Source organism: Hyperolius riggenbachi, chromosome 3 (assembly GCF_040937935.1).
Source record: "Hyperolius riggenbachi isolate aHypRig1 chromosome 3, aHypRig1.pri, whole genome shotgun sequence".
Classification (NCBI taxonomy): Eukaryota; Metazoa; Chordata; class Amphibia; order Anura; family Hyperoliidae; genus Hyperolius; species Hyperolius riggenbachi.
In genome coordinates, this window is record NC_090648.1 from 508,043,106 (window position 1) to 508,069,492 (window position 26,387).

The 26,387-nt window shown below is 44.5% G+C and overlaps 1 long non-coding RNA gene across 1 annotated transcript in view; it reads left to right on the top strand.

Moving 5' to 3' along the window:
- The window catches only part of LOC137564464 (uncharacterized), a 656,659-nt gene that overhangs the window by 445,900 nt on the left and 184,372 nt on the right, over window positions 1–26,387 (top strand). The window contains exon 5 of the long non-coding RNA XR_011030605.1: window positions 10,154–11,130. This is a non-coding gene — a long non-coding RNA (uncharacterized lncRNA). The remainder of the gene's footprint in view (window positions 1–10,153; window positions 11,131–26,387) is intronic.

Genomic DNA, 26,387 nt, shown 5'->3' on the forward strand with positions numbered 1-26,387 from the left:
GTGGCTTTGGAGGATGAAGGGCCGTGGCTTCCCGTGTTGTGGCTTTGGAGGATGAAAGGGCGTGGCTTCCCGTGTTGTGGCTTTGGAGGATGAAAGGGCGTGGCTTCCCGTGTTGTGGCTTTGGAAGATGAAAGGGCGTGACTTCCCGTGTTGTGGCTTTGGAAGATGAAAGGGCGTGACTTCCCGTGTTGTGGCTTTGGAGGGTGAAGGGGCGTGGCTTCCTGTGTTGTTGCTTTGGAGGATGAAGAGGCGTGGCTTCCCATGTTGTGGCTTTGGAGGATGAAGGGGCGTGGCTTCCCGTGTTCCCCTGGCTATGTCAGACCCACAGATCAGCACAACAGCAGTGACCGCTGGGCCTTACCTCTTCCACTATAGGGTCTCCCTGGCACACCGGATGCAGCCACTAGGTGTCCTCTAGTCTAAATTTCTCTGCAAATCACATGCAATGTACAGAAGACTGAGAGGAACACAGAGCCCAGAAAGGACAGTGACATCTAGTGGCTGCAGCGGGTGTGGCGGAGAGACAAAAAGGTGGGAGGTAAGCCCCGTCACTGCCGCCGTGCTGTTCTGTGAGAGCCAAAGCATAAAGTTTAAAGGGGCACTACACCGAAAAACGGTAAAATTTAAAATGTGCAAACATATACAAATAAGAAGGATCGTAGATCCTATAGGTTCATAGTTGAGTGACGAGTCTACATTTTACCAGTTTTTTGTTTTAGTTTTTTTCAACTGTAGGACCACTATCAAGAAAAATTGTAAAATTTAAAATGCATACATATAAAACGTACGTTTCTTCCAGACTAAAATGCACTAGAAATTACTTTTTTCCTATGTTGCTGTCACTTACATTACGCAGTAAAAAGCTGACAGATCTGACAGATTGTGGACTAGTCCATCTGGGAGATTCTCAGCATTTCCTCTTCATTACAAAATCTCACCCTGGAAAGGAGCTATGGTATATAAAGTTGCTGGCCAGCTTTCCTAATTGCTTTTCACACTGTTTTCACAGTTGGACTGAGCAACTTCCAATCAGTAAATGGTTTTTTAAATAAATTCATTAATAATAATAATAAAATAAAAAAACCTGCCAGTACCCCATAAGATGGACTAGTCCACAACCTGTCAGATCTTTACTACCTACTGTAAGTGACAGCCACATAGGAAAAAGGTTATTTACAGTGCAGTTTACTCTGGGAGAATTCTACATTTTATATGTGTTCATTTTACATTTTAAAATCTTTAGCGATAGTTCTCCTTGAAGAATAGATACCTCCATGTTTGCTCAAGAAGGTTAATATTCAAGTGTATACAGCCATTTGTTGCAACGATGGCCAGAGAACGACTGGCAATCTCTGCCTTCCTCCCAGCCACGGGTGTAACTACAAATTATTGTCCCCCAGCAAAAACGTAACCACTTCATCCTTCAGTGTCGTTTCACCTTATGCATCAGAGCAACGTTCACCTCCCATTCATTCGCCAATAACTTTACCACTACTTATCACACTCAATTGATCTACATCTTGTTTTTTCCGCCACCAGTTAGGCTTTTTGTGGGTGGTACATTTTGTTAAGAATAATTTTTTTCTAAATGCATTTTAACGGGAATAATAAGAAAAAAAAATGAAAAAAATTATTATTTCTCAGTTTTCAGCCATTATAGCTTTAAAATAATACATGCTACCATAATTAAAACCTATGTATTTTATGTTCCCATTTGTCCCGGTTATTACGCCATTTAAATTTTGTCCCTATCACAATGTATGGCGCCAAAATTTTATTTGGAAATAAAGGTGCATTTTTTCAATTTGCGTCCATCACTATTTACAAGCTTATAATTTAAAAAAATATTGATATATATACTCTCTTTACATGCATATTAAAAAAGTTTAGACCCTTAGGTAACTATTGTTGTTTTTTGTTTTTGGGCTTGTTTCCACTGTTGCGACGCGATTTCGCCGGCATTCCGACGCTTGTAAAAACGCATGCGGATGCATTTCCGCATGCGTTTTTACCCGCGATTTCGCGTGCGATTTCGCATGGCAGGGTGCCATGCGAAATTAACCATGACACTGCCAGGGCAAAATAAAATTGAAAAAGGTGCGAAATCGCGGGTAAAAACGCATGTAACAAACGCATGCGTTTTTACTATTAAATACATTAGCGGCGATTCGCATTCATTCCACTCGCAGGCAAATTCGTTGGCTCTTTTGTGCGTTTTTTTACCGCTGAAAAAAACGCACCTCAACAACGCTACAGTGGAAACAGGCCCATCCACTTGCATTACATGTGCGAATCTGCATGTGTTGGACGCATGCAGATTCGCGAGAGTGGAAACGAGCCCTTTATTGTAATTTTTTTTTTTTTTTTTTTATTAAAAATTTTATTTGGGTTTTTTTGGAGTGGGGAGGTAAACAGATTATTTTAAATGTAATTGATTGTGTATATTTAAAAAAAAAAAAAATGGTAGTAGTTTTACTATTTGGCCATAAGATGGCCACAGTCATTTTTGCGTTTTTCATCCTGTAAGCGAGAGATCTCACTTACAGGAACTGAAGGGATGACGTGAAACTTTTCAGAGAAGCTGTCAATTTTTCTTATGGAGGCATAGATCAATGAATAGGCAATGCAGTAAAACAAAAAAATAATAAGGGGGGAGGGAGGGTTTTTTACCATTCCAGATGGAAGAACCCAAACCACAGCGTAAATGTATAAAATATAGTAGTAGCAGTAAGGTATTGTACCATGTTAGCCATCAGTAAAAGCAAGAATTTTAAATCAGGATGATACCATTTATTGGCTAATTTAAAAGAATTAACACAAGCAAGCTTTCGGCTTTGCAGCCTTCGTCTGGCTTACAATCCTGTATACAGCCCGACGAAGGCTGCAAAGCCGGAAGCTTGCTTCTATTTATTCTTATAAATGGTATCAATCCTATAAATGGTATCATCCTGATTTAAAATTCTTGTATAAAATATGTATGATTATATTGAAATATGATTTATTCTGGTGTCCATACTTGTGACCATGTTTTAAATTTGTATTGATCTGAGGAAGTGGGCTGAGACCTGCGAAACGCGTTGTTCTTTTAATCTATTTACATTTACCCTGTGGTTTGGCTTCTTACATCTGGAGTGGTAAAGCCACCTCCCTCACCACTTATTATTTTTTGTTTTGCTGCATCACCTATTTTTGGGCACCCCCCCCCCAGTACATTTTATAGGAAGACACTGACAAATCAGAGCAATGCACGACTACGATCGTCACAGAACAATTCAAGATGTTTTCGTTTCTCGAGAGAAGACAAAAGAAGACTCCCTGAGATTTCTCTCTAGTAGGGGACGGTACAAAGGACAGATGTAACAGAGCCGGAAATGGCGGCCAAATAATACTTTTGTCACTGGGTAATAATCACTAACTGAGGGAATTCTGCTGTCTTCAGGAGAGGGAACAGGAGAAAGTCAGACCTTTGATCTCAACTTGCTTTTCAAACTCTGAGGCTGTGAGTTCCGAGGATGGAACAATGTCAAAGTCCTCCGTACATAAATCCGCAGAGAAGAAAGGAAAAAAATGAAAACAGAACTATGATATCGCTTTAAAGAGTCCTCTACCATTTAAATCACAAAGCAAACAGGTGGAGAGGGAGGTAAAGGGTAATATACAGGCGTTTGATGTCGGATACGCTAGCAGAGAGGTGACATCCTATTAATCTCATTAAAGGGCCTGGTTTCACAAGTGGTGTAAGGCGACACCCCTCTATATCGTTTACCTTGCATGTGTTCTCTGGATAAAGATTATTTGTTAACAGCGGCAGACAGGATGTCAATTGTCCGATCCTCCACCCACTCTCTGAGGCCCCATCCATGCATACGCGGAGGCCTGGAAGAGATCGAGTACCAGAGCCATAGCTGGGCTCCCTTCCAGCTAACCTCACTTCAATGCGGGGGTGGCAGCATTATTTAAAGTGGAAAGCATTATAGCAAACCGGAAGCAAAAATAAACTTGTGAGATAATGGATTGTGTGTGTGGTACAGCTAAGAAAGAGAACGTTAGTGGCAAAGAAAAGAGTCTCATATTGTTTCCAGTACAGGAAGAGTTTAAAAAAAATGTAGGCAAAAGAGCTTCTCTGAGCTGTTCGATCGATTAGGTAGAATACAGTCCTGTTTTCTGAAGCACGTAAACAGCCAAGAAACAGCGAAAGACAGCTTGAGATAAGGTTTTACTGCAGGAAAGTTCAAAGAGTCATTGGCCTCAATTCACTAAGCTTATCTCCTGTCTTTAATAACGTTTCTAGAGTTATCACCATGGTGATAAGGCATGTAGTATTCAGGAAACATTTTACCTCAGGCAAACCTAAAGTTAACTCTTCTGTCTTTAAGTTAACTCTCCAATCCTTAAAATAACTCCAGAGTTAAAGACAGGCTGTTAATTAACTTTGTGTGAAAATAACTACAGAGGAGGTAAATTAACTACAAAGGAGGTAACTTAACTACAGAGGAGGTAACTTAACTACAGAGGAGGTAACTTAAGAAATGAAGAGATAAGATTACTCTCTCACTGTGTGGTGGAAAGTTTTCTCTTGCCTTATTATCTCCAGCATGATCTTAGTGAATTGAGGCCAATTTCTGTTTTGGTTTATAGCTTAAAGTGACACTTAAGGGGAAAAAAGGTTTAAAGAGGAACTCCAGTGAAAATAATGTAATGGAAAAAAGTGCTTAATTTTTACAATAATCATCCATGAATAATTTAGTCCGTGTGTGCCCATTGTAAAATCTTTCCTCCCCCTGATTTGCAATCTGACATTTATCACTTTTATCACATGGCAACATTTTTACTGCTGGCAGGTGATGTCAGTGGAAAGAGATGCTGCTTGCTTTTTTGGCAGTTGAAAACAGCTGCTATTTCCCACAGTGTAACAAGGCTCCCACAGTGTGATGTCAGCAGAGCCGGGACAAGGTCCTCCAGCACCCAAGGCTGAGACAGCAAAGTGCGCCCCTCCATCCCTCCCACCCCAGCCGTCACACACTGATTGCTATTAGACTAAGAGGCGCCACAGGGCCCACAACCTCCCCAACACCTTAATATCTAGTTATCTGGCTTGCAGTCACTGCCATGTATCCCCTTTTCTTGTTTCTTTCTGCTTCAAACACAATTAGCAATGACAGCTGTATGAATTCTGTGCCCCCTCTACACTGCGCCCTGAGGCTGGAGCCTCTCCAGCCTATGCCTCGGCCCGGCCCTGCATGTCAGTACCATGGTGCTGACATCACACTGTGGGAGAGGTTTCACCACAATATCAGCCCTACAGAGCCCCTGATGAACTGTTTCAGAATAGAAAAAGATTTCTTGTGGAAAAGGGGGTATCAGCTAGTGATTAAGATGAAGTTCAGGCCTTATATCATTAAAAATCCTCTGTCTCTAACCAGAAAACAGCACAGTAACCGACCCAAGTTGGTTCAGAGAGCTCAGAGGAGCTCTTTTGCATAGATAACAACTAAAGTTTCTGAACTCTTGCTGTACTGGAAACAATATGAGACTCATATCTGTGCTACTAATGTTATATTAGCTGTACTACACATACAATTCATTATATCATAAGGTTATTTTCAATTCAGTGTCACTTTAAAAGATTAAGTGTGGTTTCTAAACTGCAAATATGACAGAATGTGTAACAAACATGGAGGAGACAGCTGCGGTGAACAGCGCTACCACCGCAGCTGCCTCCATCTCCCTGCCTAGCGATCTATCCGTGCCTCAGGCGTCTATCACGGCGAGGACGGGTTTGTCAGCAGCACATAGCGTTGCACAGAAAGGACCTTTATGCGGGAAGGAGGCGCGTCAGCTGACCGGCTGGTCGGCTGACGTCAGAGGAGACGTTCGCCGCTCCTCATTGGCTGATAGGAGGGGGCGTGCCGGAGGGGTCTCCTCTGCTTCTTAAGCCTTGCCGAATCACTCGCAACTTGTCTGCTGTTGCAAATACCTCGTGTTAGCGCTCAGACCTTAGATAGCTATAATTATAACTTTGATTACTGTGATTTATTTGTGTATTACTCTGGCTCGTTCTTGACTATCCCTCTGCTCTGTGATTCTGATCTTGCTGCTGACTCTGCCTGTTTATACCTTCTTGCCTTTGCCTTCTGATTTGGTACTGTATCTGTCTGTCTGTTGCCAACTCGATTAGTCTGACCTCTCTACTCTCACCAGAGGGCCCTTGTCTCTGGTGAGGGGCTCTGTACTGTTAGTGCCCACCAGCTCCTTTGGTGAGGTATAGCTAAACCTATCAGTGCTACTGTTGTACCAAGCACCATGCTTTGCTATCATCAGCTATCTGGTATACTTGTATTATTGGTGATTCTGCAGATCATCATATAATCAGGTATATCTCTGTATTATTGGTGATACTGCAGATCACCTAATAATCAGAACTCTGTTACTTGCTGACACAAATCGTTACAGAATGATGCAATGCTATATACGGTATCTGAAAATACAAATGATACTCTTTTCTTTGCTACTAATGGTCTGTTTCTTAGCTGTACTAGACATACGGTGGGGTGCAAAAGTTTGGCCAAACTTGTTAATCGTCATGATTTTCCTGTGTAAATCGTTGGTTGTTACGATAAAAAATGTCAGTTAAATATAGGAGACACACACAGTGATATTTCAGAAGTGAAATGAAGTTTATTGAATTTACAGAAAGTGTGCAATAATTGTTTAAACAAAATTAGGCAGGTGCATAAATCTGGCACCACAAAAAAGAAATTAAATCTATATTTAGAAGATGCTCCTTTTGCTGAAATTACAGCCTCTAAACGCTTCCTGTAGGTTCCAATGAGAGTCTGGATTCTGGTTGAAGGTATTTTGGACCATTCCTCTTTACAAAACATCTCTAGTTCATTCAGGTTTGATGGCTTCCAAGTATGGACTGCTCTCTTTAACTCACACCACAGATTTTCAATTATATTCAGGTCTGGGGACTGAGAGGACACTCCAAAATGTTGTACTTGTTCCTCTGAATGAATGCCTTAGGCCCCGTTCACATTACAAACGCGGATGGCCATGGGTGCGGAACGCAACGCATGCGAACGCACGCCATCCACGTTTGTGTGCGTTACGTGGCTGATCCAATCACTGAAAAGTGAATGGGACAGCCACGCGTTTTTGCAAAAAATGCGTGCAGCATGCGTTCCCAGACCGCACAGGTCCGGAACGCATGCACTGTGAACATCAGACAGTGCACTCTATGCACTGTCTGATGTCATGCATGGCGGCCCCCTGCACGCGTTTCCAAAACGTGGCTGGAAACGCGTGCAGTGTAAACGGGGCCTACGTGGATTTTGAGCAGTGTTTGGGGTCGTTGTCTTGTTGAAAGATCCAGCCCCGGCGCAGCTTCAGCTTTGTCACTGATTCCTGGACATTGGTCTCCAAAATCTGCTGATACTGAGTGGAATCCATGCATCCCTCAACTTTGACAAGATTCCCAGTCCCTGCACTGGCCACACAGCCCCACAGCATGATGGAACCACCACTATATTTTACTGTAGGTAGCGGGTGTTTTTCTTGGAATGCTGTGTTCTTTTTCCTCCATGCATAACGCCCTTGTTATGCCCAAATAACTCATCAGTCCACAGCACCTTATTCCAAAATGAAGCTGGGTTATCCAAATGTACTTCAGCATACCTCCAGCAGCTCGGTTTGTGCTATGGGCTTCCTCTGCATCACTCTCGCATACAGCATCTTGAGTAAAGTGCACCGAATGGTTGAATGATGCACAGTGACTCCATCTGCAGCAGGATGATGTTGTAGGTCTTTGATGCTGGTCTGTGGGTTGATTCTGACTGTTCTCACCATTTGTCACTTCTGTCTATCATTCTTGGTCTGCCACTTTGAGCCTTAACTTGAACCTGTGGTCTTTCATTTCCTCAATATGTTCCTAACTGTGGAAACAGACAGCTGAATTCTCTGAGATAGCTTTCTGTATCCTTCCCCTAAACCATGATGGTGAACAATCTTTGTCTTCAGGTCATTGAGAGTTGTTTTGAGACTCCCATGTTGCTACTCTTCAGAGAAAATTAAAAGAGGAAGGAAACTTACAACTGACCCCCTTAAATGCTCTTTCTCATAATTGGATTCACCTGTGTATGTAGGTCAGGGGTCACTGAGCTTACCAAGCCAATTTGAGTTCCAATAATTAGTTCTAAAGGTTTTGGAATCAATAAACTGACAACAGTGCCCAAAAGTATGCACCTGTCTAATTCTATTTAAACAATTATTGCACACTTTCTGTATATCCAATAAACTTCATTTCACCTCTTAAATATCACTGATGTGTGTCTCCTATATGATATATTTAACTCACATTTTTTATCATAACAACCAACGATTTATACAGGAAAATCATGACAATTAACAAGGTTGCCCAAACTTTCGCATCCCACTGTACAATTCATATTTTCTGATATTTTACTATGGGCTTACCTAACCTATTTCTCACATGAGCCCCCCCCCCCCCACCGATGTCTAGCGCCCCATGAACCGGATCTACTTATGTTCTAAACAGGATACTGACAGGTTAACTCTTTGCTTTTAATGGTCTTCATAAGTGTAGATAGGCGGGTTGTCCTGGCACCCCAAGGATAAAAGGACACAGAGACATTAGGAGCCCAGCTAGTGAAGAACATTAGTAGCTCCTGGATGGTATTTAGATCAAAAAGGACTACTCACAAAGGTGATACACAATTGTTCAAAATGGAGGCGCCAGATAAGAATAAAATAGTTAAAAAACGTTTAAAAAAGGGGGAGGTAGTGGTAGACTTACCTCCCACAAGTAGAAACATGATCAGTTATTCACTGAAAAATATCTTTATTCAGATAGATTCCAGAGTAATAGCAATGCGTTTCATGGGTAACATCCCACTTCATCAGGCAGTATGTGCAACTTGTAAAGATCCAGGACAAGTATGACCACCTCTGTCACTACCTCCACCTTTTTTAAGGGGTTTTTAACTATTTTATCCTTTCCTGGCACCTCCTCTTTGAACAATTGTTTATCCTGAGTGTTCACCCTTGGTGGAGGGGTGTTACCCCCTTTTTTTCTACTTCTACGGAGAGCAAAATGTTTAACCCGAGTGGGGTCGGGTCTTATTTCCCCACCTGCCTACTGAGTAGTTACCAGAGGTAATCCACCTTTGTGTGTATATATTATCATAGATTTACTTTTTTGACCAATTGGTTTGACGATTGCACTATTCGGACTCTCGATCTGCTTTGTTTTTCCAACTACTCACAAAGGTGGGTTGCAGTGGGAGCAACCAACCACTTGAGGCAGGTGGAGACAATGAACCCGACTCCATAGTATTGAGCGCCTCAATACTAGTAAATTGGCGTTCAATAGTATTGGCTCTAACTGCTCTGGACTGTTATTGGCCTGAGGAAGCAAGCTTGGACCCGTGAAACGTGTTGCCTGTGCTCAGTTTGAGGTCAGCCTCCTCACCTTTTTACATTTTATTTGTTTTTAATCTAATGTTATCCTCATCTGGGCGCCTCTTTACCCTTGTTGTGTGATCTGTATGAGGTACAGTAGTACAGCCAGAGGGTCATATAAAGTTTGAAAATGACCAGTTGATTTCCCCCCCCCCCCCCTTTCTATAAAAAAAAAAAAAAGGATTTTGTAACTACAGCATCTTCAACGGCAGGTAATATCTTCTCCTTGGAGGCCAATATGATGCTAATAGTATAGGCAAACACAGGGGGGATTACAGCTGCCCAGAATCCCCCCTCAAACCAGGGCCGGTGCTGTGTCTGGGGACAGACACAAGTTGAGACACCAAAATATATGCAAGCATCCTGCAGCTCACAGCCCCGCCCCCTTTATTTCCCAGCTACAGTTGACTTTGGATGTAGCAGCAGCGTGTGTACAGAGCATGGATCAGAACTGGGGAGTCAGGTATGAGCACAGCCCTGTACCCTGCAGTGTGAATGTTTCACTTTTCCCTTCATTACCAACGTTGGCTGTCCTCATTATTATCTGTATCCAATCTACTCCTGATCGATCCCTTTGTCAGTAGGACTGAATAGCCCTAATTTATATGCTGATTTTATGCAAATGATATGCATTGATTCAGAATATTTTATGACTGTTGTGTTTTTTTCACAGAGTTTCAACATGTTTTCAAATTCACCTACGTGTGGTCCGCCCAGTGCTTGGATACCATAGTACAAACCCTGGCAGTGACAAAAAGACTGACTATTGCTCTTCATCTTTCTGCTCCTGCAGAGAACATTGCCTACAAGAAGCACCTCTGATGTTCTGTCCTCCAGTCTCCTCTAGAGCTAAGCTAACTCGCCGGACAACAAGCACCTCTGATGTTCTGTCCTCCAGTCTTCTGTAGAGCCAAGCTAACTCGCTGGACAATGACACCTCTGATGTTCTGTCCTCCACTCTTCTCTAGAGCTAAGCTAACTTGCCGGACAACAAGCACCTCTGATGTTGTGTCCACCAGTCTTCTGTAGAGCTAAGCTAACTTGCCGGACAACAAGCACCTCTGATGTTGTGTCCACCAGTCTTCTGTAGAGCCAAGCTAACTTGCCGGACAACAAGCACCTCTGATGTTCTGTCCTCCAGTCTTCTCTAGAGCTAAGCTAACTTGCTGGACAACAAGGACATCTGACTTTGTGTCCTCCAGTCTCTTCTAGAGCTAAGCTAACTCGCCGGACAACAAGCACCTCTGATGTTCTGTCCTCCAGTCTTCTATAGAGCTAAGCTATTTCACTAAACAACAAGCACCTCTGATGTTCTGACCTCCAGTCTTCTCTAGAGCTAAGCTAATTTGCTGGACAACAAGCACATCTGACTGTGTCCTCCAGTCCCCTGCAGAGCTAAGCTAACCTGCTGGACAACAAGCACCTCTTATGTTGTGTCCTCCAGTCTTCTCTAGAGCTAAGCTAACTCGCTGGACACAAGAGGAGCACAGCAAAGGAGTCTTATTGAAGATCACTGGTGAGAACGGCACAATTTTGCTCTACCTTGGAAGAGCAAAGGACTTTAACATTGCAAGATGACCTGTATCCAGGTCCAAGCATGGCACCTACAGAGAGAAGCAGGATTCAGAATGGGACTGACCCTTCCAAACAGTGAGTCAATTTTAATGAAATAGTAATGGTATCGGCCAATGCTACCTCTTGATTTGGACAAAAATAGGTCTATAAGGCCAGTTATGAGGCCATCCTCTGGTATCAACCAATGCTAGATCTTGATTTAGACAAAAACAGGTCTATCGTGCCAGTTATGAGGCCCTCCTCTGATTGTCCATCTCAGTAGAGCATATGGGTGAACTATCTAAAATGAAGAAGGGAAGGAGAGAGATAAAGTGTTAGCTTGATTTTGTGTAGAAGATTGTTTAGAAAAAGATCTAATTACATTTTCATGGTTCCAGCAACCACTTCACATACTGAGACTATTTTGAATGAGTTATCCTTGTTCTTTCTTGGACTTGGATGTGGTGGTGGTGTGTGTCACACTTTGTTTGGGCTTCTCAATAGTGCATATAGGCGCATCTTCCAACATAAAGAAGGCAATGGGACTGAAATGCGAGGGAGCCTGCTGTAGTATGGTAGTTTAACTGTGCCACAAGTAGAAAAATGATTGGATTCTTCTTAAATATTCCACACATTGCCACATATTAGACAACCACTTGGTGTGCATAAGAGTTATTCTGAAAAAAAATGTACCTCCTTGTGCCTGTCGAGGTCATGGTCTAAAACAAATGTTTGTGCTCTAAGATCACTGGAACCCAAATTATAATCCAAATAATGGAACTTTGAATAGAGACAAATGAAGGTGTTTGTGCCAGTTGTATACAGGGCTGTGGAGTTGGAGTAATTTGTGGGTACTTGGGTCGGAGTCGATGGTTTCATAAACTTATGAGTTGGATGATTCTTGTACTGACTCCATAACCCTCCAAGGGCTGAGGAATCGGAGCAGTTTTGGGTACCTAGAGTCAGAGTCGGAGGTTTCATATACTGAGGAGTCAGATTATTTTTGTACCAACTTCAAATCCCTGACAGGGCTGAGTAGTCAGAACAACTCTACTCGAGTACTGTGGGCTGCACTAATATTACTGTTTGCTGGCAATATTACTGCAATTTTGTGCATTAGGCTCAAGGAGAGATAAAACATTATATATACAAGAACGTGGCCTGATGTACTAAAGTACGGTGAAGTTGCCGTGCACAGGGAAGGGCGTGGCAGTTTTACCTTTACTAGACCAGTGGGAGCACAGACCGTTAACTGAAAACTCCTAGGAGTTCTGGATCACCATGAACTTTCTGGCCGATCTTTAACTCGAGGCTTAAAGGATACCCGAAGTGACATGTGACATGATGAGATAGACATGTGTGTGTACAGTGCCTAGCACACAAATAACTAAGCTGTGTTCCTTTTTTTTTTTCTTTCTCTGCCTGAAAGAGTTAAATATCAGGTATGTAAGTGGCTGACTCAGTCCTGACTCAGACAGGAAGTGACTACAGTGTGACCCTCACTGATAAGAAATTCCCCTTTTTATCTCTTTCTTGCTCTCAGAAGCCATTTTCTGCTAGGAAAGTGTTTTATAGTTGGAATTTCTTATCAGTGAGGGTCACAATGTAGTCACCTCCTGTTTGAGTCAGGACTGAGTCAGCCACTTACATACCTGATATTTAAGTCTTTCAGGCAGAGAAAGAAAAAAAGGAACACAGCCTAGCTATTTGTGTGCTAGGCACTGTACATACCGATGTCTATCTCATCATGTCACATGTCACTTTGGGTATCCTTTAAGCTGAATATTCACCACAGTGACAAGGAAGATGGATCCAGCGATGTCTCCCTGACAACGAGCGTCCCGCAATCCATCTTCCGGCTGGCGGGTATGTGTGACGTCACACGAGGGGCACACACGGGAAATCAAGTGATCACAGTACTTTGCGCAGAGTCGTCGGAGATCTTAAATATCTGATCCGCCCTTAATGGTCGTTATTGTGGCGCAACGCTAAACGACATCTAAGTGATCGTGCGCCTGTACCCACTTTGCGAGATCGCAGAGTCGATCCCTCGTCTGTCAAAGTATCACCGGTTGTCGGGAAAAGTGCATTGTGGGTCCTCAGCCTTTAGAGAAGGCAGATCGGCATTCCCTACCCCCCACCATAGTTCCTGTGCTGTCTGAGACTAAGAAGAAAGTTTGACCCGGCCTGACCTATTGCCAAAAAAAAGAGAAAAGTCTCACTGATGTCACGATATACTGAATTACTTTGCCGAATTCTTTGTGTAAACACTGGCAGCCTTTTTGGTTTAAATACAATGAAAACAATTTTTAAACATTTCTGATTGAGCATCTCCTGTCAAGCCTGGCTTAAATAAAGAGTGATAGAACCACCTATAGCATTCAGATGCCATTTCCTAGCAGGCCCTTTGATGGGGAAAAAAAGCACAATTTATGTTGGAAATGCCTTTTGAGCAGCCAGAGTGTGGTCTGTATGATACACACAAGGAAGTGGCTTGAATTAGCCAGGAATGCGAAGGTTAGGGAAAGGGCACAGTTTGAAGTTTCGTCAAAATGTTGCAGCGCATGAAATGATGCCTGCGGGAAATCATCTTTAGGTCTCGCAGAGTCTTTTTTTTTTTTATATCCGCTAGAAGTGAATTTTGTTTGTGTCTTTCTCATCTTCTCCCACCAAAACCCCTCGCATCTTAAAGAGAAACTCCGACCAAGAATTGGATTTTATCCCAATCAGTAGCTGATAGCCCCTTTTACATGAGAAATCTATTCCTTTTCACAAACGGACCATCAGGGGGCGCTGTATGACTGATATTGTGGTGAAACCCATCCCACAAGAAACTCTGAGGACCGTGGTACTCCTGGCAGTTTCCTGTTTGTGAACCTTGTTGCATTGTGGGAAATAGCTGTGTACAGCTGTTTCCAACTGCCAAAAAAGCATGCAGCAGCTACATCACCTGCCAGCAGTAAAAATGTCACCATATGATAAACGTCAGAATGTAAATCAGGGATTTAAAAGCTTTTACAATGGGCAAACACTGACTAAGGGCTCGTTTCCACTATCACGAATGCGCATGCGTCTAACGCATGCGGATTCGCACATGTAATGCAAGTGGATGGGCCTGTTTCCACTGTAGCGTTGTTGAGGTGCGTTTTTTTCACGCACAAAAGAGCCGCAGAATTCGCCTGCGTGTGGAATGCAGGCGAATCGCACACAATGTATTTAATAGGGAAATCGCATGCGTTTTCCCCATGCGTTTTTTGCCACGAATTCGCATGCGAATTCGCATAGGTACCAATGTAAATTCACACAGGCAGTGAAATGGTTAAAATCGCATAGACCCTCGCCTATGTGAATTCACGGCAAAAAACGCATGTGGAATCGCATCCGCATGCAATTTCATCAGCGGTGGAATCCAGGCGATTCTGCACCGCAATAGTGGAAACGAGCCCTCAATCATTTATACATATTTATTGTAAAAATGAAGCACTTTTTTTATTGCATTATTTTCACTGGAGTTCCACTTTAAAGGCCAAATGCATGTTTAGCCTTGGGCAGCTAGACACTGTACACATGAGCGAAGAGCGCACAGCAGGAAGCAGTGCTGGTTGTGCTGCCTGGGATGATCAAAGATGTGTAAATTCTTCCGAGTTGTTGCAAATGTATGCAATTTTTTATGCAAATATATGCAGCTTGAAAATGGACCAATCGGTTTAAACCTGGGATTAAATCAATTGGTCCATTTTCAAACTGCACACATTAGCATAAAAAAAATTGCATAATTTTGAAAGGATTTTCATCTCATTCATCATCCCTAGTGCTGCCCCTGATGCTTCAAATCATGAACTTCCTGTGATCAATGATGTCATTTCCTGCAGAGATTTTATTGGCTGTACTCTCTAGCTCTGACTTGGGCTATATTTGCTGGGAAAATTATGTTTTGATTGTATGTTGTATGTTAGCACTGCATTTTATGTCATGTACTCCTGACGAAAACCCTTCGGGGTGAAACATGTTGAGTGGGGTGTGTTTGGCACTGTACATATGAGCACGATATAGTGATTTTACCCTAGCTACCCTTTATCTGGATGCTGAGTTCTGTGTGACCTGGAGAGAGGTTGAACAATTGGTGTATATTGCCATTTATGCCACATTGTACTACCTCCACAGACCATCACACATTATTATTTATTTATTGTATTTATAAAGCACCAACATATTACGCAACGCTGGATATTAGTTTAGGTTACAGACAATATTTAGGGGTGACATACAGCAATATGACCATACAGGAATACAAGAAAAAACAGATCACGCAGCACAGTATGAGTACAAGGTAATGCTTAGTCAGTCACTGGATGGAGCATGGAGATCACACAGCACAGTATGAGTACAAGGTAATGCTAAGTCACTGGATGGGAGCATGGAGATTACACAGCACAGTATGAGTACAAGGTAATGCTTAGTCACTGGAGGGGAGCATGGAGATCACACAGCACAGTATGAGTACAAGGTAATGCTTAGTCACTGGATGGGAGCATGGAGATCACACAGCACAGTATGAGTACAAGGTAATGCTTAGTCACTGGATGGAGCATGGAGATCACACAGCACAGTATGAGTACAAGATAATGCTTAGTCACTGGATGGAGCATGGAGATCACACAGCACAGTATGAGTACAAGATAATGCTTAGTTAGTCACTGGATGCAGCATGGAGATCACACAGCACAGTATGGGTACAAGGTAATGCTTAGTCACTGGAGGGGAGCATGGAGATCACGCAGCACAGTATGAGTACAAGGTAATGCTTAGTCACTGGATGGGAGCATGGAGATCACGCAGCACAGTATGAGTACAAGGTAATGCTTAGTCACTGGATGGAGCATGGAGATCACACAGCACAGTATGAGTACAAGATAATGCTTAGTTAGTCACTGGAGGGGAGCATGGAGATTAGGCAAGTTAGGTTCACTCAGATCCATAGGATGGGTGTATGGTAATGGAGGTGCATGATCAGGTAGGAGACACAAGGAGGAGGACCCTGCCCAATGGCTTACAATCTAGAGTGAGAGGTAGGGACACGAAAGGTAGGGGACCAGAGTTCACCTGCGGGTTTAGAGCACTAGTGAGGGACAGAGTGAAAAGGTGAGTTTTGAGGGCCTAGGACAGAGTGAAAAGGTGAGTTTTGAGAGCCTTCTTGAAAATGTTGGAGGGGGCTGTTCGAATGGGTGGAGTTAGGAAGTTCCATAGTGTTGGAGCAGCTCTTGAGAAGTCCTGGAGGTCTGCATGGGACAGGGTGATGCAGTCCTGGAGGTCTGCATGGGACTGGGTGATGCCCCCCGCATCACCCAGTCCCATGCAGACCTTGCGGCCAGGCACAGTTCAATAAAGAAGCGGAGCAAGGGGTTAGGTGTGTACCTCTGAGTAAGATCGGAAATGTAGGTTGGGCAGGTGTTGTGGACAGATTTGTAGGGCAGACACAGTATCTTGAAACTGCTTCCCGCTTCCTTAATAAGCGTCCTCACGCCGGCTGGCTACGCATTATCACGCCGGCGGACATCAGAGTCCTGCACATGCACAGTTCAATATTAGAGAATCGCGCATACGCAGGACTCTCACGCTGGCCAGCGTGATGACGCGTAGCCGCCCGACGCGAGGACGCTAATCTAAGGAAGCGGGAAGCAAGCCTGACAATTTCGGACCGAAGTTGTCTGATAACAGAGCCACCAGCCGGGAACGGAAGAGGAGCCAGGATGACGCCAGGAGACCTTGCGGCCTACGGTGGGCTGGAGGAAGCTCCAGGTAAGGCAATATTTAATTTTTAATAAGTGCTTAAAGGGAACCAGAGACGAAGCACCCTTGTGTATTTTACCATATATATCAGTAAGAACATTAGAGAAAACACTTACCATGCTCTCTGTTTCATCCTCACTGCTAAAAGTGTCTGTTATCAGCTGTGATAAGAGTCCCGGACTGAGCATTCAGTCTGGCTTTGCCGGGAATGATTATAGCTGAGTCATTATAGCAGAGCCACAAGGGGGCAGGCTTGGGCTTGAAAAGACACCAGAGAAGACAGACTCGGCTATACTCTTTCCGTAGCAAAGCCAGACTGAGTGCTCAGTCGGGGATTCTTATCAGAGGTGATAACAGTCAGATTAAACAGAGAACAATGAAACAAAGAGCAGATTAGGAGTTTACTGTCATGTTCCCACTGATTTATAAGGTAAAATACAAGAGGGTGCTTCATCTCTGGTTCTCTTTAACAAGTCCCTTTAAAGGACTACTCCGGCGAAAAAAAAGGAAGCAGTTACAATCTGGCAGAACTGACAGGTTTTGGACTAGTCCATCTCCTCATGAGGGTTTCTCAGGTTTTTCTTTGTTTCCAAAAGCATTTCCTGAATGGCAGTTGCAAAGTCTAACTGACAAAATAGTGTGCAAGCGAGTAGGGAGGCTGGTCAGTATCTTACTAATTAAACAGTTAGACTACCGTTCAGGAAATGCTTTTGAAAACAAAGAAAACTCTTAGAATCCCCCATGAGGAGATGGACTAATCCAAAACCTGTCGGTTCTGTCTGATTTGAACTGCTTACTTTTTTTTTGCTGGAGTGGCCCGTCAAACCTGGCTCTGCTTTGAAGCACCGTAGTCTGTCACAGTCCCTCTAAAACGTTTGCGGCTATCATTACACAACTCTTGCAAGAATGACCGATTCCCTCGTTTCTTCCTTCCTTGTTCTGGTTTGCACAAAATTACTTCACCCTCCAGCTTAACAATTCACTCGACTTTCACATTTTCTTGACATCTCCTTTTGTCTCGTTATTACTCCACTGAAGCCAAACAAATACTCTTAATTAGAGAGGATGGCTTAAAGATGCTTGGCCGAAGTACAAGCCCAAGAGCATTCTGGGAGGAAGAAGTCATTTTTTGTTATGAGAAGGCCCGTAAGACGGGGAAATGAGAATAGTTCTGATGTTTTGCAGACCCCCGACATTTGATGCTTCCTCATCTCCCGAGACTAAATAGCTGCAAATCATCAGCTTCCCCCTTTAGAAAACACCTCAGCTTTTAATTGCGTGTTTACATTTCAGAACGCAGACTTAGTGTTATACGTTATAATGTAGTCCACCACCCAGCCGGTAAAGTGGGAAAAGATTTGCATTCATTTATCTACATTGTGGAAATGGACATGGCCTTGTGCTCCACCAGGCCTGTTCCCTGTGTGGTCTTCAGAATGTACGATCGTTAAAATAATACCTGCCTGGAAAACAAAGAATTTAAAAGAGATCTGTATTCTAAGAGTTATGGAGATTTCTTTACGTTGTCTAAACGGCTCATTCCAAGCTCCTACAATATGCACATCTGCGGTTACGGTATTTTTTTTTTCTTTACAGGAATTTTATGGCCTTTCTTTGGGTCATGCTAACACCGACGGCTCCCGGGAGTTCCTCGAAGGTTCTTTAGGTGGCACTTTTATTTTTTGTTCTAATTTCCATTTTAGGATTAACTTCCTTCTCAAGCGTTTTAACCATAACTAAGCTACGTACACACTTTAGACTTTCCTCGTCCGAAAACATCATTCCATAACGTCTTGGCCAAAACATCTAGAACTTGAACATTGTTGATCTACTTTTGAGGAACTGGGCATTATGGATCACTTTCCCTACATTTGTTATTATTTTTTGAGAACTTCCTTTGAAGTTGCCACGGCAGGATGACATTCACTTACCTGTCGGACAAAACTAACAAAAGTATGAGCAGGTGTCTCCCAGTAGAGTTATTCTCATCTTATGTGATCCATCAGGACAGATTGTGGTTGGGGCAAAGGGGCTTTCAATATTGTTCTTGTAGGAGAACTTTGATGTTCTTACAATGTAGTTCTCTCTCATCTTCTCCCTTCTCTCTTTCGCTTTTCATAGAGTAGACACACCTCAGCTAAGCATTATTTGTGCTTTAACTGTTACCAGAAACAATCTCTTAAGATTGTTTGGGATATATCAAAAGTTGAAAATGTGTAAGTTGTTTAACCTTAGTCTTTTGACGGTGGTAGAAGGTAGTAGAGATAGAATTGCTTCATTGCTTTGTATTGAAAAAAGGCCTACTCAAGTTGAGTCTTCATTCTAGACCTGCTTGATTCCTATCTGCACAGATTTGAATCAATGTTCCAAGGATATCGTGATGGCATTAGGCAGGGCGGTTTCTAGGCTAAATTGCACCTAGGGCAAGGGTGTAAAAATTGTGCCCCCTCCCCCCCCCCCACCCACACACTTCTGTGGACTCGCAAACCCTTACTCTTTAGGGACAGTCACACAGCCACAGGTCACAAGTAGATCTGCCCACTTACCAGTGACCAGCCACTCATCCAGGAGGAAGCAGGGACCGGGAAAACACACAGGCGAAGAGAGCCCGGAAAGCAGACTCCTCCATGGGCACCACTCACTGACAGCCTGCAGTACCGCTACAGGACATCAGGTGTCATCACGCGGCGGTGATGTGATTATGACTTGACGTCTGACGCAGGCAGCCCAGGAGGAGTCAAGGAAGGTGATCGTGCTGGTGATCTTCTTTCTACTCCCATTTGGCTGCACCTTGCATCACCAGCTTCCTAGCGGTTATGTTCTTCTGCCTGCGCCTCCTTTCTTCTACTTGCTAGTTTGCGCCCAGGGCGGTCGCCCTGCCTGCACTGCCCAAGAAACAGTCCTGGCATTAGGTAGGGAATTGGCAGTCTGTGCCATATTGGTGGAACCACTGCGTTTCCCGGATAGCCCAGCTGTAACATCTCACTCCCCTACCTTGCATGACTGTACATCCAACCCACCCATCCAGTTCCCTATGCCTTCCCGGCGGTTGGCAGCCTGGGTCTGTTCATGTAGCATAGATAGCTGGTTTGCTGAGCCAGATAGGACTGCCCATACAGCACTCCCATACAATTCTCTATGCTATTAACATGGAGCCGGATTGGTCATCGCCGATGGAGCAAATAAAACTGGATGGGCAGTCCAGATGGTAATTCTCATCCAGCCCATCCATCCAACTCTATGTTCCCTCTGCAGTGACCAGTCCATTCAGCCCACCCATCCCGTTCTCTCTGCTTTGGGGACAGTGATGTCAGCACGACTACAGGATTGTTACACCCACCTCTCAGCTCAATGACGCCTATAGGCTTGTGCCTAGTGTGCCTAGTGCTAAACACAGCCATGTCCAAGGTCAAAAGTCCAAATTAGTTTTATGGTGCCTTTTTCGTTCAAATAGATGAACACATTTATGGGCAGTAGTATGGTTATCCTGTAAGGCTGATCCCTCTTGTATCATGTAAAAATAACCCAGCTAATTGGGAAATTTGGAAATAATGTCACCCTGTTGCAGTACGATTTACTAATATTCTAGAAAGCTTGGATTAAACAAGAAACTATTTCAAAGGCGCCTGATATAATAAAACACTAAAAAACTGTTTAAAAAAAAAAGTAGAGGTAATGTTGGTCTTACCTCTACTGAAGTAAAAGAGCAGTAAGACTGGAATTATACATTTTATTGAGCACTTTAATGGACAATGTGTTTCTGGGGACCCCACCTGCTTCGTCAGGTCTGTACAACAACAGATAGGGCCAGTAAGAGTGAGCCTATCGGTAAAAAATTAAAAGATTGTTAAGCTGGCTATACATCTAGCGATATTGCGGCCTGATCGACCATCTGATTAGATACTTTTATCGATTTTGGGCGCACAGTGGTAACAGCGTGCGATATCACAACGGCCAACAAAGGCGATGGACCCCAGGCCGCTCTGCTGTCCCTGTGATTGTAAATATGCCCCTCCCCGTTCCTGTGCTTCGAAATCTCATCTGCTCCAGGTGCGGTTACTTCCAGTCTTGTCCGTGGCTGCGCCTGAACACCGCTACACACGCGCCACGTTCTGTAATGACAGCAGCGCAGGAGTCGCTGGAGCAGGTGAGGTTACAATGCATGGGCACCGAGGGCGGTGGGCACATTTACTTTTGGGGGGACAGCAGTGGAGGCGGCCAGGTGGCGGATGCGGCGTCAAGGCCGATTTCTAGAGATCGGGAATCGGTCTGTTGGTGCGTGGGCAGCCAACAGATCTCTCTCCGATCAGAGAGAGATCTGTCTCTTAGTCTAACCTGCCCATCATTGCTAGATGTATGGCTAACTTAATAGTTCTAGACCAGGGGGTCAAATTTAAATACAAAGTGAGACAAAATTGAGCTCTGGGACCAAGGAGTGGGCCAACCTCAATGTCTAGGGGGCTACCTCCTTCTCTTTTAACGTTTCCTGGTGACTTATGGCACCCTTCCCCCATATAGTTCCCTGGTGACTAGTGCCCCTCTTCCCTCCTCTATACAGTTCTCTGGTGTATAGTGGTCCCCCTCCCTCCTGTATGCATTTCCCTGGTGTCTGGCTGCCCCCTCCCCTATACAGTTCCCTGGTGTATAGTTGCCCCATTCCTCCCCTATACAGTTCCCTTGTGTATAGTTGCCCCCTTCCTCCCCTATACAGTTCCCTTGTGTATAGTTGCCCCCATCCTCACCTATACAGTTCCCTAGTGTCTAGTGGTCCCCCTCCCTCCCCTATACAGTTCCCTAGTGGCTAGTGGTCCGCCTCCCTCCCCTATACAGTTCCCTGGTGTCAGTGTTTTCCCCTTCCTCCCCATGCAGTTCCCTGGTGTATAGTCACCCCCCTCCCCTATACAGTTCCCTTGTGTATAGTTGCCCCCTTCCTCCCCTATACAGTTCCCTTGTGTATAGTTGCCCCCTTCCTCCCCTATACAGTTCCCTAGTGTCTAGTGGTCCCCCTCCCTCCCCTATACAGTTCCCCGGTGTCAGTGCTTTCCCCCTTCCTCCCCTATATGGCTTCCCTGGTGTTCTAGGGCTTCACCTCCAGTATAGCTTCCCTTGTGGTCAAGAGTGGGCCAAACATAATGTAATGTGGGGAAACCACTTGGGGGGCAAAATTAATGGCCCTGCGGGCCAGATTTGGCCCCCGGGCCGGTATTTGCCATGTACGTTCTAGATCATAGATCTAGATTGTACATCATAGATTAAAGAAAGCGTTCATTGTCCAGCCAAGGCTAAACCTCACCGAGATTGGCGCTATCGGTTTTGTAGTGCGATCGAATTCTCCTCCCGCCTTTGATGTTGCCTGGGAGAATATTGTAAGTGGTGTAGAAACTTTTGAAAAGAGAATTGTCTGTTTTGTAATGAAGCACACTTCTTACAGGCCTGGCCATTGCGGACATGTGCACACCCAGCGTGTTAGGTTCCCGCTGCCATTGTCGCGGGGGGAACAGTGTTACCGCATAATGTCATGAGAACCGGTTATTCTCCAAACCAGAGGAAAGGAATCTGTGGGCTCGTTTCTGATGAGCTGCTATGAATGACTCCATGTCTGCTTGCCATCTGTCCCCACTCCTCAGGGGGACATGAGTACTATTGTCTATTTATATAACATCACATCATTATTATGATTACATGTTACACTTCCGGTAACAAGAGACAGAGGCTGGCATGACAGGTTCTCACAGTGAAATACTCACCTAATTCGACGAGGTACTTGGGAAACATGATGCCCCCCCTTGGGAATGCTTTTGCAGGCATGTTTATGAAGTCTGACAAAGCTCCTCGGAGACCTCCACCTCCATTGCCACTACCTGCCTCCAACTCGGCATCCACCAATTACACCGCAGCTGCAGAGCTGGGGGCAGGCTATAGCAATGCCGATAGGCGTGGCTAGAGTCTAGGCAGAGAGATTTTGAAAAATTATGCCGCAGGTGCAATTCTGAGGTGGGCAGTGCTCTCACCTGACTGGAGGAATGACGGCCAATCAGTAGGGATGGTCGGAAAATTCCGCGGAATTATTAATTCCGTGATTCCGGACGGAATTAGCTAATTCCGATTCCGGTGGTCGGAACGGAATTCCTATACCTCTTAAACGGAATTCCGCGGAAATTTTATAATTCCGATGGAATTTTCCGGAATAACACCAAAAAATCTCTCTCTCTCTCTCTCTCTCTCTCTCTCTCTCTCTCTCTTCCTCCTCCTCCTCCTTCTCTTCCTCCTCCTCCTCCTCCTCCTCCTCCTCCTCCCACCCAGATACCTACTACACACTGTGTCCTGGGTTCAAATCCCAGCTATGGTATATAAGCATGCTTTTCAAAAAGTACAAATCCTTAATCATGCTACTTTTACTATCGAATTGATCATAATGGTAGTATGCTTTATGCTAGGCCAGCTTTAGCATGTAGTGTGGTTCATGGTCTAGAGCAGCGTTTCTCAACATTTTATTGGTATGTACCCCTTTTAAAACCCTGTACTCACCAAGTACCCCTTAGCATAGTAAACATTATCACAAGTACCCCTTGACAAATATATATTTAAAGCTAGTACATGATAATTGGTTCTAAACTATTTCCAAGCCTTTACTATTGCTTTTAAATAGCTAAAACACTAATTTGGTATTGTTTAAATAGGATTTATCATTTTCTACAACTCTAAGGGCCCGTTTCCACTGTAGCGTTACGAAATCGCCGGCTAATCACCGCAGGCAAATCGCATGCGGGTGCGATTCCGCATGCGTTTTTTGCCGCGATTTCGCATGCGATTTCGCATAGGTAAGGCTGTATGCGATTTTAACCATGTCACTGCCTGTGTGAATTAACATGGGTACCTATGCGAAATCGCATGCGAAATCGCGGCAAAAAACGCATGGGGAAAACGCATGCGATTTCCCTATTAAATACATTGTGTGCGATTCGCCTGCATTCCACACGCAGGCGAATTCTGAGGCCCCTACCCTGCAGATTTTTTCTGCACAGAAAAACGTGCGGGGAAACGCACAAGTGGAAACAGTCCCATCCACTTCTACTGACTGTGCGGATCCGCATGCGTTGCCCGCATGCGGATTCGCGATAGTGGAAACGGGCCCTTAATTTGTTATTCTTGGTTAAGTATATAAAACCGCGAGTACCCCTGGAACCATCAGAAGTACCCCCTGGGGTACGCGTACCACACGTTGAGAACCTAGGGTCTAGAGGGTAAGACAGATAACTACTACACACTGAGTCCTGGGTTCAAATCCCAGCTATGGTATATTAGCTGTTTTGAAAATCTGCAATTCCCTACTTGATGATATAAGAGGATGGATGGATGGAGGAGGAGGAGGAGGAGTTTTAAAATTTTTCCGATGGAATTCCGGATACATCGGAATTCCGCGGAACAGCTCCGGAATACCGTCGGAATGAAACGGTAGCGGAATTTCGGTATGACGGTATGCGGAATTGTCCCGGAAACGGAAATGGGCTCTTCCGACCATGCCTTAATCCTGAGACGCCCCTCTCTCCCCAAGTAACATTAAAATGACACTGGAGCGAAAATAAACGTATGATATAATGAATTGTATGTGTAGTACAGCTAAGAAATAGGACATTAATAGCAAAAGAAAAGTCTCTTAATTTTATTTTCTTTTATATTGCTTTATTTATAACATTGCATTATTCTGTCATATTTGCAGTTTAGAAACCACACTCTGTCCTTTAACCTCTTGCCGACCGCGTGACGCCGATTGGCGTGGCCGCGGCAGCAGCCCCAGGACCGCCTAACGCCGATTGGCGTAAAGTCCTGGGGCTCTGTTTTGCAGGAGATCGCGCGCACGCTGAGCGCGAATCTCCTGCTTGGGGGGCGGAGCTTCGCCCCGCCTTCAGTCTCTGAGCGGGCTATTGTCGCTCGGGAGACTGTTAGACGCCGTGATCGCACGGCTGTCACCCTGGGGGACAAGAGAGCGATCGGCTCTCATAGGGTGAAGCCAATGAGAGCTGATCGCCATGATTGGCTGGCTGGGGGAGGGAGGGAAGGGGTTTAAAGGAACAGTTTAAAAAAAAAAAAAACACGAACAACAATATTTATTTTAAAAAAAATAAACATGGGGGGAGCGATCAGACCCCACCAACAGAGAGCTCTGTTGGTGGGGAGAAAAGGGGGGGGGAGATCACTTGTGTGCTGAGTTGTGCGGCCCTGCAGCTTGGCCTTAAAGCTGCAGTGGCCTTTTTTTTACTAAAAATGTCCTGGTCACTAGGGAGGTTTAACCCTGCAGTCCTCACGAGGTTAAGCTGTAAAACAGAGCAGAGCTAAACATCCTTTGAACTTTGATGCAGTGAATCCTAATCACAAGCTGTGTCTCACTGTTTATTGGCTGTTAAAGAGAAACTCCAACCTAGAATTGAACTTTATCCCAATCAGTAGCTGATACCCCCTTTTACATGACAAATCTATTGCATTTCACTAACAGACCATCAGGGGGCGCTGTATGACTGAGTTTGTGCTGAAACCCCTCCCACAAGAAGCTCTGGGACCGCGGTACTCTGGGAAAACTGCCACAATGTAACAATGTTCACAGACAGGAATTAGCTGTTTACAGCTGTCTGTAACGGCCAAAACAGCTAGGAGCAGCTACATAACCTGCCCACAGTAACAATGTCACCATGTAATACATGTCAGAATGTAAATCGGTGAGAGGAAAGATTTTACAATGAGCAAACACTGACTAAATCATTTATACATAATTATTGTAAAAATGAAGCACTTTTTTTACTACATTATTTTCACTGGAGTTCCTCTTTAAAGGAGTTATCAGGATAAAACTTAGAAAATAAGGGCTACTTACCCGGGGCTTCCTCCAGCCCCAAGCTCCCAGCATGTCCCTCGCCGCAGCTCTCCCTGCAGCCGTTCGCCGCAACTCCGTCCCGGTCCCCGGCGATGACGTCAGGTCGGCCTATACTGCGCCTGCGCGAGCGGCGCTGTCAATCACCGCCACGTGGGCCGAAGCGGACTGCGCAGGTGCAAAACTACTGGAGGTCGGCCTGACGTCATCGCCGGGGACCGGGAGGCAGCGGCGTCGAACGGCTGCAGGGAGAGCTGTGGCGAGGGACATGCTGGGAGCTTAGGGCTGGAGGAAGCCCCGGGTAAGTAGAACTTATTTTCTTAATTTTATCCTGATAACTCCTTTAAGCTATTTAGAAAACAGGACTGGGGGCTGGCTCACAGTTTTACCATGTGGGTCGATTAACTCAGAGAAGCTCTTTTGCATAAATAACAACTCAAGCGCAAGAGTTCAGGTCCACTTTAAAGCGGATCCTGGATGAAAAACTAACTATAACAAGTAACTTGTCTATATATCTTATCTAAAGTTTAGCAAATCTAGCTGCAAACAGCTTTAATAGAAAATGATTATTTCTTCTTGTGATACAATGACAGCCAGGGGAGGACTGGCCAGGGGGGAAGGGGGGAGATTTCCCCCCAGGCTGCCTCTCATTTAATGATTTAGGGCTGGCCGATCCACCAACCGCTTCAATCAGTAT